General features: G+C 43.7%; 1 protein-coding gene across 2 annotated transcripts in view; it reads right to left on the bottom strand.

The window, feature by feature from the left end:
* Positions 1-11966, bottom strand: part of DDR2 (discoidin domain receptor tyrosine kinase 2) — a 161013-nt gene extending 149047 nt beyond the window's left edge. Inside the window, exon 1 of one of the 2 annotated variants that reach the window (XM_079916251.1) lies at positions 11771-11966. The gene's annotated coding sequence lies outside the window, so the exon portion shown is untranslated. Of the gene's footprint in view, positions 1-11252; positions 11741-11770 lie in introns of those variants that run through there. The other variant, XM_079916250.1, reaches the window with a different exon arrangement.
* Between the last annotated feature and the right edge of the window lie 663 nt (positions 11967-12629).

Genomic DNA, 12629 nt, shown 5'->3' with positions numbered 1-12629 from the left:
GTTAGCACCCTAAGTCATGAAAATGAAAGATGTAAGTAAACATCACAGTTGTGAAGGAGAGATAATGGGAAGAGCTTCAATCAACTTTTACCCTGCAAAGGCCAAATCCGTCACCAAAAATACAGCTAATACAAAAGGATTAGTAAGTAACTTTTCACACTCCCTCGAGGGATCCACGTAAGTCTAGAATTTACATCCTAGCTTGACATCGAAGCTTGACACCCCTTTTCTAATGAATGACTGAACAAAAGGCTTAGAAAAATCTTTACCTCCAAACATGATATTAAATAGCAGTTAATTTACTCTTTACATGACACTAAATGATCAAATGAGAATTTTCTTTTTAATGAAAGTGGTCTCAGGGAAGAGAGACCACTCAGTGTGAAAGGGAAGAGTGAAAGGTAAGCACTTCTATTATCAGAGGTCTGGACACACCTATAAGGAAAGAAGCATGACGAGGAGAAAGACACCAGCTCTGCCCATGGTCAAACCAGGAAAAACCAAATCTGCAGCTGTATCCTAAAACCTAGAATGACAATCATCACCCTCTGGGAATAACCATTTTCTATTTACTGCTTAAAGAAAAATAGCCCTGTGTGCATTTTATACCCAGTACACACCAAGTATTCATATGTGAGCTTATCTATTCCTCCACATTTGTACTCATGAAGACATGACTGCCTGCAATTTTCACAACTAAAAATAGCACGATCTGAACCCAGTGCTTCTGATAGCAAACCTAGTGCTTACACCATCTCTCCATGACCTGGCTCTCTTGAGATTCCAATCTTACAGAATAACCAAATAATAGAAAATTTTTGAGCCCTGTTAAATCCACAAAAAGTATAGTATGTGAGGCTTCAATTACTCCCCTCTAAGAATTTTTCTGGCAACAAGTAATTACTATGTGAGGCATGTAATAAGTCTCTAACATACTATATCTTGAGAACTCAGTAAATATTTATGGGTTATGTTCTAAGATGAGTTATAGAGATCACCTAAGACATGACCTTTACTAGACTAGGTGATACTGACCAAAAGAACTAGGGATTCCAAGAAGTAAGATCTGAGTTGGCCAGAGGGTCGGAAACTTAAGCTAACCTTTAAGGAACGGTGGTATTTGGCTAACATGAGAGGAGAGAGGAGAATACTTACAGTATGGGGGCGGGGGGAGTGAAAACTGAAGTGGAGACGAATGATTCAACACTTAACTATGAAAGTGAATATGGGGGTATGGGTGCTGGTATAGGCAGTGATTAGCAAAATTGAACTGGAAAATGTAGAAATTTTATATTGCCCTTTACAGATGAGAAAATTGAAGTGCAATTAGGTTAAAAAATATAGTTGCACAAAGTTCAACTGCTAGTAGGTGGCAAAGTTAAAATTTAAATCTCACCCTGTTAACTCCTGGCCCATCACTCTTTCCACCATACCATGATTTTAAGTGAGAATGTTTGTACGTGGCATTAGTTAAAACAATTTCAATGAATATTCTTTCAAGTGATAAGTTATTCTAATTTGAATGATGTGACTAAGAGATTTCCCAAATATCTGCTATTAACCTGTTGAATTAGTCTTTCTCGATAATTTTAAGTTTCTGCTTCCATTAGATTAAATAATATTATTAAAGTTTAGGATAAACTGGCAATACTTAACTGAAAAACAAAATTAATAATTAGGAGTCTATTATATAACTATATTACAAGGTCTGACATCAAACAAGAAAGAAATAGCCAGGATAAAATCAGAGTTTTTGGAATTTGGGATTTGGGACTTTTTTAGAGCAGTTTTCAGTTCACAGAAAAATTGAGCAGAAATTAGAGAGTTCACATATATCTCCACACGTACACTCACAACCTCCCCCAATATCAACATCCCTCACCACAGTGGTACATGTGTTACAATTGATGAACTTACACTGACACATTATTATCACCCAACGTCCATAGTTTACATGAGGGTTCACTCTTGGTATTATACATTCTATGGATTTGGAAAATTTTATGGCAGGTATCCACCACCAACAGAATAGCTTCATTGCCCTAAAAACCTGCTGTGCTCTGCCTGCTCATCCCCACCTCCCCTGTAACCTCTTGCAACCACTAATCTTTCTACTGTCTCCATAGTTTTGCCTTTTCCAGAATGTCATATAGTTAGAATCATATAGTATGTAGCCTTTACAGATTGGCTTCTTTCACTTAGCAATGTGCATTTAAGGTTCCTTCTTGTGTTTTCATGACTTAATAGCTAATTTCTTTTTAGTGCTAAATAATACTCCATTGTCTGGATGTACCACAGTTTATTTATCCATTCACCTACTGAAGGACATCATCGTTGCTTCCAGGTCTTGAAGTTATGAGTAAAACTGCTATAAACATCTGTATGTAGGTTTCTGTGGGAACGTAAGTTGTCAATTTGTTTGGGTAAATACCAAGAAGCACGATTTCTTGATCATGCATAAGAATATGTTGAGTTCTATAAAAAACCGCCAAACTATCTTTCAAAGTGGCTGTACAATTTTGCATTTCCACCAGCAATGAATGGGAGTTATTATTGCTCTATATCAGCACCAGCATTTGGTATAGTCAGTGTTCTGGATTTTGACCATTCTAACAGGTAGGTAGTAGTAATTCATTGTTGTTTTAATTTGAAATTCCCAAATGACATATAATGTTGAACATTGTTTCATGTTTACTTGCCACCCGTATATCTTCTTTGGTGAGCTGTCTGTTCAGATCTTTTGCCCAGTTTTTAATCAAGCTATTCATTTTCTTACTGTTGAACTTTAAGAGTTCCTTATATATTTTGGGTGACAGTCCTCTATCGGATGTGTCTTTTGCAAATATTTTCTCCCAGTCTATGGCTTGTAGTCTCATTGTCTTGATACTAGTTTTCACAGAGCAAAACTTTTTAATTTTAACATAGTCCACTTTATCAATTTTTTATTTCAAGGATTGTGCGTTTGGTGTCGAAAAGTCATCACCATACCCAAGGCCACCTAGGCTTTCTCCTATGTTATCTTCTAGGAGTTTCCTGATTTTGCATTTTACATTTAGGCCCATGATCTATTTTGAGGTCATTCTTGTGAAGAATGTAAGGTCTCAGTCTAGATTTGTGTTTTTTTGCATGTGGATGTCCAGTTATTCCAGCACCATTTGGTGAAAAGACTATCTTTGCTCCATTGTATTGCCTTTGCTTCTTTGACAGAGATCAGTTGACTATATTTACGTAGATCTATTTCTGGGCTCTCTATTCTGTTCTGTTCATCTATTTATCTATTCTTTCAGCAATACCACACTGTCTTAATTACTGTAACTTTACAGTAGTCTTAAAATCAAGTAATTTCTGTCCTTTGACTTTGTTCTTCTCCTCCAATATTGTGTTGGCTATTCTGGGTCTTTTGCCTCTCCATACAAACTTTAGAATCAGTTTGTCAGTATTCACAAGATAACTTGCTAGGATTTGGGGGGGGGGATTAGGATTTATTTTTAATTTCCTTTGATATTATTTTAACATTGTTATCTCAATTTTAAAAATCTATATAGTGTACACATTCTAGAATTAGAACTACATCCGTCTGAGGAACGATTAGCTACTCTTGAGTGAATTTAACTCCCACTACTCTCTCCTCTAGATCAATTTGTTCCCCCGAATCTCAAGAGAGTACATCCTAAAGGACAAGCCCCAACAGCCTTTGTAACCTTCACCACTCGTCTAAGTTTTATATGCTTCTGGGAAGTTACAGTCCTGACAGGCATGTTGTTGGTATAGCTCGCATGAGCACTTCCAAGGCAACCTTGCGCACAGTAAATTTTGCTGGATTAGCTATCTATGAAATGCGTTCAAAAGGGCATCCCCACCTACCATCTTCATAGGCACAGTGCTTTCCCCTTTACAAAGCTTCTGACACATTACCTTTTCTGAACATAAAAAAAGGATATAAAAGTACATGAGGGGGCTTCCCTGGTGGCGCAGTGGTTGAGAGTCCACCTGCCGATGCAGGGGACGTGGGTTCATGCCCCGGTCCGGTAAGATCCCACATGCCGCGGAGCGGCTGGGCCCGTGAGCCGTGGCCGCTGAGCCTGCGCGTCCGGAGCCTGTGCTCCGCAACGGGAGAGGCCGCAATGGTGAGAGGCCCACGTACCGCAAAAAAATTAAAAAAAAGTATATGAGGGAAACAGATGAGGAAATTGAGGACCACTGAAGGTAAAAGACTTCTTTGAGGTAAAAAATCTAGAAAATGATGGTGCTGAGACCAAAACTTCCTGCATATTCTCCTCACTACCTTTTGCACACAAGGTTCTATTCTTATAAACCCACACCACGTAGCACACAGCATTAACCTCTGACCAGCAGGTACAAGGGACTCCTCAAACATTTCTTTGGGGTCTCGCTAGGCACAAAACACAAGCCACAAGACAGTTGAATGAGTGAATCCATTATAGACAATGCCAATCTCCTGGAGAAGCCTAGCTGAACCCAGGAGTTTCAAAGTAAGTCTAAACACCATTTAAAACCCTTCTGCCTTTTCACTGCTCTTCCAGGCCTCAGTGATACTTGGGCTGGCTCAAACCTAACCTTTCTCGGTGCTTAGAGACCAAAGTGAGATTCCATTTAATAAGTATACAACTTGTCAAAGGCTGGGATCTCCATTGCTTGGAGAATTACAGAACTTGGAAACATCAAATAGTTCCATGCACAACAGGAAGGACAGAAAGCAAAAATAAGAAAGAAAATCAAAATAAGAAGAGAATTATTTTCAGCCAAATCATATCTGAATAACATAGGCTCAATCATAACAGGTCCAAATGCATGCAAATAAAATTTAAAGAGATGGAGAAAGTTTAGAGAGACCATCACTTTAGCCATTAGGTGATTGGTGTTTTGATGAATATCCCCAGGCAGGCATCTGGACATCTCAGTTCCTTTATTAAGCTATTGTTATTAGAAAATGTTAAGCAGAGTACCTTACACTAGGAAGCAGTCAATAAATCCTTGCTAAATAGAATTAAGCCAAGTAAAATAAAATTGAATTGCCAAGGGATTCCAGAACAATCAGGGAGAGAAACAGGTTAGGAACTACTGAAAAAAGTAGCCAGATGGGGAAAAGGGGCAGAGACTTGGGCATTAGGAGTAGGAGAGGAAAAGAATGGTGAACATAAGTCAAGACCAATTTTCCCCCAGTGGTCCCTCCATCTTGGAGGCCTTGGTGGGACGAGCTAGTTGCTGGATGACTTCTACAGAAGCACAAAACCTGTATTTCTCTTTTGTTAACTCATCTGTCCCTTTCCTGAATGCATTTCGCATTTAGTTACAACAGCAGTAGCAATTGTGACCCATACTGTTTTATACTGCCCACTAAATCTCTCCATTGTAATAGGATTATCTTGTCTAATATATAATATATAGTATCCTTTCTTCCCTACCTGCCCCAAAGTGCCAACTCCTTTTTTTCTTCTGGTGTTGTACGGACCCCTAGCCAAGTAATCCACTCTTGTGTTTAGCTCCCCTGTAAAGACAGCATTATGCACAAGTGTGTTTTGAGCATTAAGAGAAAGGTTGGATAAAAGTGAGGTGGGAATGGATGAGGGAGTGGAGGCAAGGAGATGAACGGACAGCTGTCTTTTCAAATCAAAGAGGGCAAATTTCCAACAGATCGCATCCATGATCAAACCAAAGTGTTCAAATGAAAGGGATCAATCCAAGATAACAATCTCGATGGTTCACACATGATAGGCTTTTAAACCACAAAGCATTGAAGATTCCACCGGAAGAAGAAAGAGAAGTGACACTGAGTGAGCATTCACTTACTCAGAGCATCTGCTACGTATGAGGCTCTGTGTTGGCCTCTTTGCATATCTAATGGCCCCTATTTCATATACCAAACCTATGAGGTAAGAAAAATGAGACTTGGAGAGGTTCAAGATCTCGTCCAAGGTTACACGGCTAGTAAGTGGTGGCAAAGCCAGAATTTAAACCCATATCCTTTTCACTGCAAAAGTACTTTGAGGAGCATTATTTGTAGAAGGGGATTTTGGTGGGTGAACATTGCTGCCTGGAAGAATGTTTTTGGACTAAGGATATGGAAAAATAGCTGGGCTGGTGCTATGTGGCTGAACATCTGTGCCAAATTATTAATAAAAGCAATCATCATCAACTTCATTTATTAACTACATGCCAAACATTATGCTATGTACTCACAAGAGGTATCTGTAATACCTATTAGATGGGAATTATGATCCTTATTTTACAGAGTAGGAAACTGAGAGAGTTGAAGCGGCTTGCCCGAGGTCACACAGCCAGTGTGTATAGAGCTGGGAGTGGAAATCAGGTCTGACTTCACATCAGAAAGAGGCTGAGGCCTGGGCAAGTGTCCAGGGAAAAGGCAGGTGTTAAGGGGAAGAGGCAGGTTGTGGACACCATGAGGTGGTCCTGACCAAGATCAAAGAAGCCAGCTAGAGGAGGGAGGCACTGACCGTTAAATTCCTTACAGGACAACAGGGGTGGGGTTGTCCTACAAAGGGCGCCCTTACTCCCCACTGAGGAATGGCTGAGGCAACAAGCTTGGAGATGTACCAGCAGAGGTTCAGGTTGGAATCACATGGGGAACACTTCAAAATACTGAAGTGTATTCCCTTCAACCCCTACCCTCAGATACTCTAATTTAATTGATCCTTAAGGTCTACCCGAGCTTCCTAACGTAGTGGTGAGCAGCCCTCATTGTGGACGGTTGCTGACTTCAGAGAAGCTCTGGGAGGCCTGGGGATGTAGGACACATATCTGGACTGAGTAGTCAGTGTTAGGAGAGGGTCCACTCATACCTTGCGCGGCTTCAAACAGGGCAAGGGGCATAAAGAATCCAGCGTGTCTGAGTTGTGGGCAGGTCACCATTTATGTCAGCTGGCGCGTGACATCAGCAGGTCTGTGGAGGTCCATTTTCAGAGGGGCGTTAGCTTTCTGAATGCCTGTGAGATGTACGTTTGAGGAGAGGGTGATGTAAAGCGCCTGAAAGTGGACCTTACAAAGAAACTTGGGAGGAAGTGCCTGAGAGTTAATGCTAATTTAAAATGGTGTGACATTAATATAAGGGGGGAACCTCTAATTTTTTAGTGTGTCTATTAAAAGTGTAATCATATGGAAAGGTCTGAACTAGATTTGTTGCATATGATAGATAGTTCATATGACAAAGTCTGGGATGTGACTATATAAGAAGGGAAGAAAACAGTGAGTTAACAGAGAGGCGAGGGGAGAGTGAGGAGGTGATGAGACTCCTTTGGACGACACTCCCACTCTGTGCTTGGACATCGTCTAGGAAAAACTCACTTTTTTCCCCTACTAACACACTCACTGCCTGGAGCTAGTGCAGACCCCACAGGCTAAGGGCTCGGACCCACAAGACCGTCCCTGCAGCACAGACACCAATTACGAGTAGTAGGTCCCCAAGTTACCCACAACTTCTTTCCAACTTGGCTACAAATCAGAGGTTCTCATGACCCCTCCCCTACTCCCAGCCTTGGATTCAATCACTTGCTAGACCAGCTCACAAAACTCAGGGAAACACTTATGTGTACTAGTTTATTATATAATAAAGGATACAGATAAACAGCCAGACAAAGAGATATATAAAGTCTGGAAGGGTCCCCAGCGTAGGATCTTCTGTCCCTGTGGAGTTGGGGTGCACTAGTTTCCCAACACATGGATGTGTTCACCAACCCAGAAGCTCCTCCAACTTGATACTTTGGGGATTTCCATCATGTAGGCATGATTAATCATCAGCTCAGTCTCCAGCCCTGCCTCCCTCCCTGGAAGGAAGAGGTGGGGCTGAAAATTCCTAGCTTCTAAGCATGGCTTGGTCTTTCTGGGGACAAAGCCCCCATTCAGGAGCCCACCCAAAATCACCTCATTAGAACAAAAGACACTCCTCTCACCCAGGAAATTCCAAGGGACTTAAGAGCTCTATGTCAGGAATGGGAGTCAGAGACCAAATATTAGAACAAAAGATGCTCTAGTGCTCTTATCACTTAGGAAACTACAAGAGTTTCAGGAGCTCTGTGCCAGGAGCCAGGGGAAGAGACCAATATATATTTTTTGCATACGTCACAGACATGGATACTGTTGGAGTCACAACTCGTGGATTCTAAGTAAAAGAATCTGGAAACGCCTTCCCTACTTCCCTTACCTTTAGTGTTTATAAAGCAAACAGATCTTAAGCAGAAGCAGAGGCAGGGGCCTCCCCACCCCCTGCTGGGCCTCCAACCCCACCCCCAGGAGCAGCTGCATTCCTTCTGATGACAGGCACAGAGGAGGGAACATGAGGAAGATCCAGGGTCAAGGATCTACCCTCAACTAGATACGAAGCTCCTCGAAAGCCATCTCCTTTGAGGAGAGACTTGTGGACTGATCTTAACTAAACCTTTCTCGTTCAGAGACCGCACAGACCCAGGCAAGGGAAGCTTGAACACCATGGTGTCCTTCAGCTTCCACTGAGCTCACTGGGTGAGGAAGCATGGCCAAGCCAGGCACCAGAGGAAAGTTTCAGATAGAAAACCTGGGAATAGGGCTTCCCTGGTGGCGCAGTGGTTGAGAATCTGCCTGCCAATGCAGGGGACACGGGTTCGAGCCCTGGTCTGGGAGGAGAGAGCAACTAGGCCTGTGAGCCACAACTACTGAGCCTGCGCGTCTGGAGCCTGTGCTCCGCAACAAGAGAGGCCGCGATAGTGAGAGGCCCGCACACTGCAATGAAGAGTGGCCCTCACTTGCCACAACTGGAGAAAGCCCTCGCACAGAAACGAAGACCTAACACAGCCAAAAATAAATAAATAAATAAATAAATAAATAATTAATTAAAAAAGAAAACCTGGGAATATTCCCTGTGAGGAGGGATTGCTTCCACTCAAAAGAGATGGGCACTAAGACCAAGGCCACCCATTCCAGGGTTTCACACACAGCCCAATACAGCCACCCTCACGCCAGCATCAGCACCACCTGCATGACCCAGCATGGCAGAGGCTGCCTCACATTTTGTTCCAGTGTTCAGGGGTCACTGTCACAAGAACTGGTATGGGAAAGGCCTTCACAGCCTTCAGAACACATTCACATCCAATGTCTCTTGAAACAATAATACTGGGGACTTCCCTGGTGGCACAGTGGTTAAGAATCCACCTGCCAATGCAGGGGACACGGGTTCAAGCCCTGGTCCGGGAAGATCCCACACGCCGGGGAGCAGCTAAGCCCATGCTCCACAACTCCTGAGCCTGCGCTCTAGAGCCCATGAGCCACGACTACTGAGCCCACGTGCCACAACTACTGAAGCCCACGCGCCTAGAGTCCGTGCTCCACAACAAGAGAAGCCACCGCAACGAGAAGCCCGTGCACCGCAACAAAGAGTAGCCCCTGCTCGCCGCAACTAGAGAAAGCCCGCGCACACCAACGAAGACCCAACGCAGCCAATGAATAAATAAATAAATAAAATTCTTAAAAACAACAACAACAACAATAATACTGAAAGTATCGCTATTTTTACCGTGTAATAAATACAGTGCAGGTATTCCTACGTGCAGGAAGGTAAAGCAACTTTGCCAAATAATAAAAGGTAGAGCCAGAACTTGAACTTGGGTTCGGAATCTAAATCCCAGGCTCTTTGCAGAACAAAGGTAAGTATATACCAAACACCCAGAATTAATGCAGAGAGCTGCCCACCCGCAGCCCCTTTCCGGTATCCAGATAAATACCCATCCAAGTGCGGAAGTGGCCTTCAAGAGAGAATCTGCACTTCTCCCCTAGCCTGACACCTTCACCTCCTAGTCACCAGTCACCGAGGGAAACGTGGAACTTGACTCGGAAAGTAGTCAAACGTGTGTGTGGAGTGGGGGAGGGCAGTGTTATTGCAGAGTGATTCAGAGCACAGAGTTTAGAGTCAGACATGCATGAGTCTCAACCTTACTAGCTGTACTTCCTTAAGCAAATCATTCTTCTTCTCTAAGCTTTAATGCCCGTATTCATAAAATAGGAATAATGCCTCAGGAACTCTGAGGATTCAATCAAATTATGTACGTAGGGCTCTGAGCATGGAGCCTGGTGCAGAGTAAGCACTTAGCTTTTTTTATTTTACACACAGACACAAAACTAAATATGACCATAGATACCACCTGCTGATGAACCGCCATTAGCATGCTCTCTTGCTGATAACTAACGTCCTTGTGGGGACTTGTTAATTAAACTGCCTCTATCGCCTCAGTCTCGAGAGAAATGAACATGAACATAGAGGTATGGAATGGAAAGAGCACTGATTAGCAGTAAAGAAAACTTGGATTTCATCTGCAACTTCACTACTAACGTGCTGTGTTGACCCTGAATGTGTCCAGCCCCCTTCTGTCACTTCCACCGCCTGTGAAATGAGGAGGTCAGAAGAGATCTCTAAGGCTCTTCACAGACCCTGACTCTGTCGTTCCTCCAGGGAAAGGAGGCAGAAGGCAAGCAGTCAGCAAAATGGTGCTGAACCCCTCCTGGCTTGAACACTGCGAACTCCCGCCTCAAATGGCTGGCCTGAGAGTTTCAGCCACTTGGAAAAATTCTCTTTCCCCTTGGATGGGACTCTTGAACCTCAGCCAGGACTCAGAGGTCCCAACTGCAAACAGTCCCAAGTCATTCGGTAACAAAGGGAAAGGCACCCAGGCCAGCGAAATGGGGAAGATAAGGATCATCACCAACTGGAAAATGCCCCATCCACCCAGACCCCCAACCACCCCAAACCTCAAGGTGAAGGCACCCGTCACCCGAAGTTGTCCTTCTCACAATTAAGTCAACGACTCCCCTGAAAAATCAAAAATACAAAAAGCTGTCCTCTCCCAAACTCAGGACCCTCGAACGCCGCTACTAAATGCCGAAAACCTAACCAGCTCTGTGATCGGCCTGTCTTGCCTGCCAACAGTTTCAACCCTGCGAACGTTGTTTATTGTATCTTGCAGCTGCGATGGATTCGTTTATTATGCTTCAGTCTTCTTTGGTTAGCAGTGCTTTATTCTTCTCTCCATAACATAAATCCAGCCCCCCCAAAACGTGAAATCTTGGATTTCTCGTGCCTAGGGTGCCGCATTCCCTTCCCTTCCTTGCCTGACTTGAAACCCCCTTCTGCCTCCTTTTTAAAACTTTTCCTGAGACACCAGGAGAAGGATATTTAGAGCTTTCGTTTTCGGAAAAGAAAGAAAAAAAAAAAAATGAAGGGAAAAAAAGCCCCAAAACACACAACTTACGTTCATCCAGGAGTGCACAGTTTGGGAAAGAAGAAAACAGAGCTATAATCCACTGCGTTCCCCCAACCCAAAAAGAAGAATCTGTTGTGAAACGCTTCTTTTTCCACTTTGCCGGTGGAGGAGCCCGGTGGTAGGCATACATCCACAGGCTGATGCAAGATGCCTTTGAGAGAAACCTCACATTCTGAGGATTCCTGGGAAAGCGCCAGGGATCCCAGCATCCAATATATTGCACATTTGGTTTCAATTAGGAAGGGGGTTGGGGAGGGAAGAAGGAAAGTCACCAATCAGAGCTGTTTTCTGTTTAGAGACTATTTCTTTTGACCCAAGGGACCACGGGCAAAGCTATAATTTACAGCAAAACCCATTCATAGAAGAAAAAATATGTATAACCATAGGACAGACTTAAAGACATAGCTCCCTTCCGCCTTATCCCCACCGCATCCATCCCCAAGCCCTCCCCTTCTTCCATCTAAGACTCGGTCCCCACCCTGTGACCCCCACCTCATTTTTCTTACTTGAGCTGAAGCTATGAGCACAACTTAAGGTTTGGATTCTCTTCCAATTGACGCTTCCAGGACAGTTGGGTCACACACATGGAGCTGATCTTTAGTGTTTTATCCATGAAAGCCCAGAGCTGAGCCCTTCCCCTAAAAGATTTGATTTAATCCTCCCTGCTCCGGAACTATCTCTCCCACCAAAAAAAAAAAAAAAAAAAAACTGGATAGTTTGAGAGTCTAGGATTCCTATTTTTTTCCACTCAATTCCCAGTTGGTTGCTCCCTCTGAGGGTCTGTGGCTGTCCTGAATCCATGCTGCTAAATGGAAACACAAGCGTTTGTGAGGACTTTCTAAACTATTTTGAAACTTTTTTCATTTTCCTCTTTTTTTTTTTTTTCCTATCCACGGCCATGAAGAGAGATCATGTGAAAGGGGAGTGTAAGTGACAGGGAGGAACCCTTCCTTGGCTCTTTAAAAAGAGTAACTAATAATTCTTCCCATCCATCAAGGCTCCTGGCATTAACCCTTCCAAGCCTGGATCATTCTTTACCAAGCACAGGCTTGGTCTGCCCTAGAGGTCTTGATTCTCTGTGAGTACAGGAAATGCAGGGTAAGCAGAGACTCAAGTTCAGGAGATCTGTAGAGAAAGGTAGATGGCAAAAGAGAGGTTAAGAAGATCTAACCGTGGCCTCCCTGGTGGCGCAGTGGTTGAGAGTCCGCCTGCCGATTCAGGGGACATGGGTTCGTGCCCCGGTCCGGGAAGATCCCACACGCCGCGGAGCGGCTGGGCCCGTGAGCCATGGCCGCTGAGCCTGCGCGTCCGGAGCCTGTGCTCCGCAACGGGAGAGACCACAGCAGTGAGAGGCCCGTGTACCAC

This window comes from Stenella coeruleoalba, assembly GCF_951394435.1.
Source record: "Stenella coeruleoalba genome assembly, chromosome: 1".
In the NCBI taxonomy this organism is placed as follows: Eukaryota; Metazoa; Chordata; class Mammalia; order Artiodactyla; family Delphinidae; genus Stenella; species Stenella coeruleoalba.
Note: the sequence above shows the minus strand (reverse complement) of the source record. Positions and strands in the feature narration are given on the sequence as shown.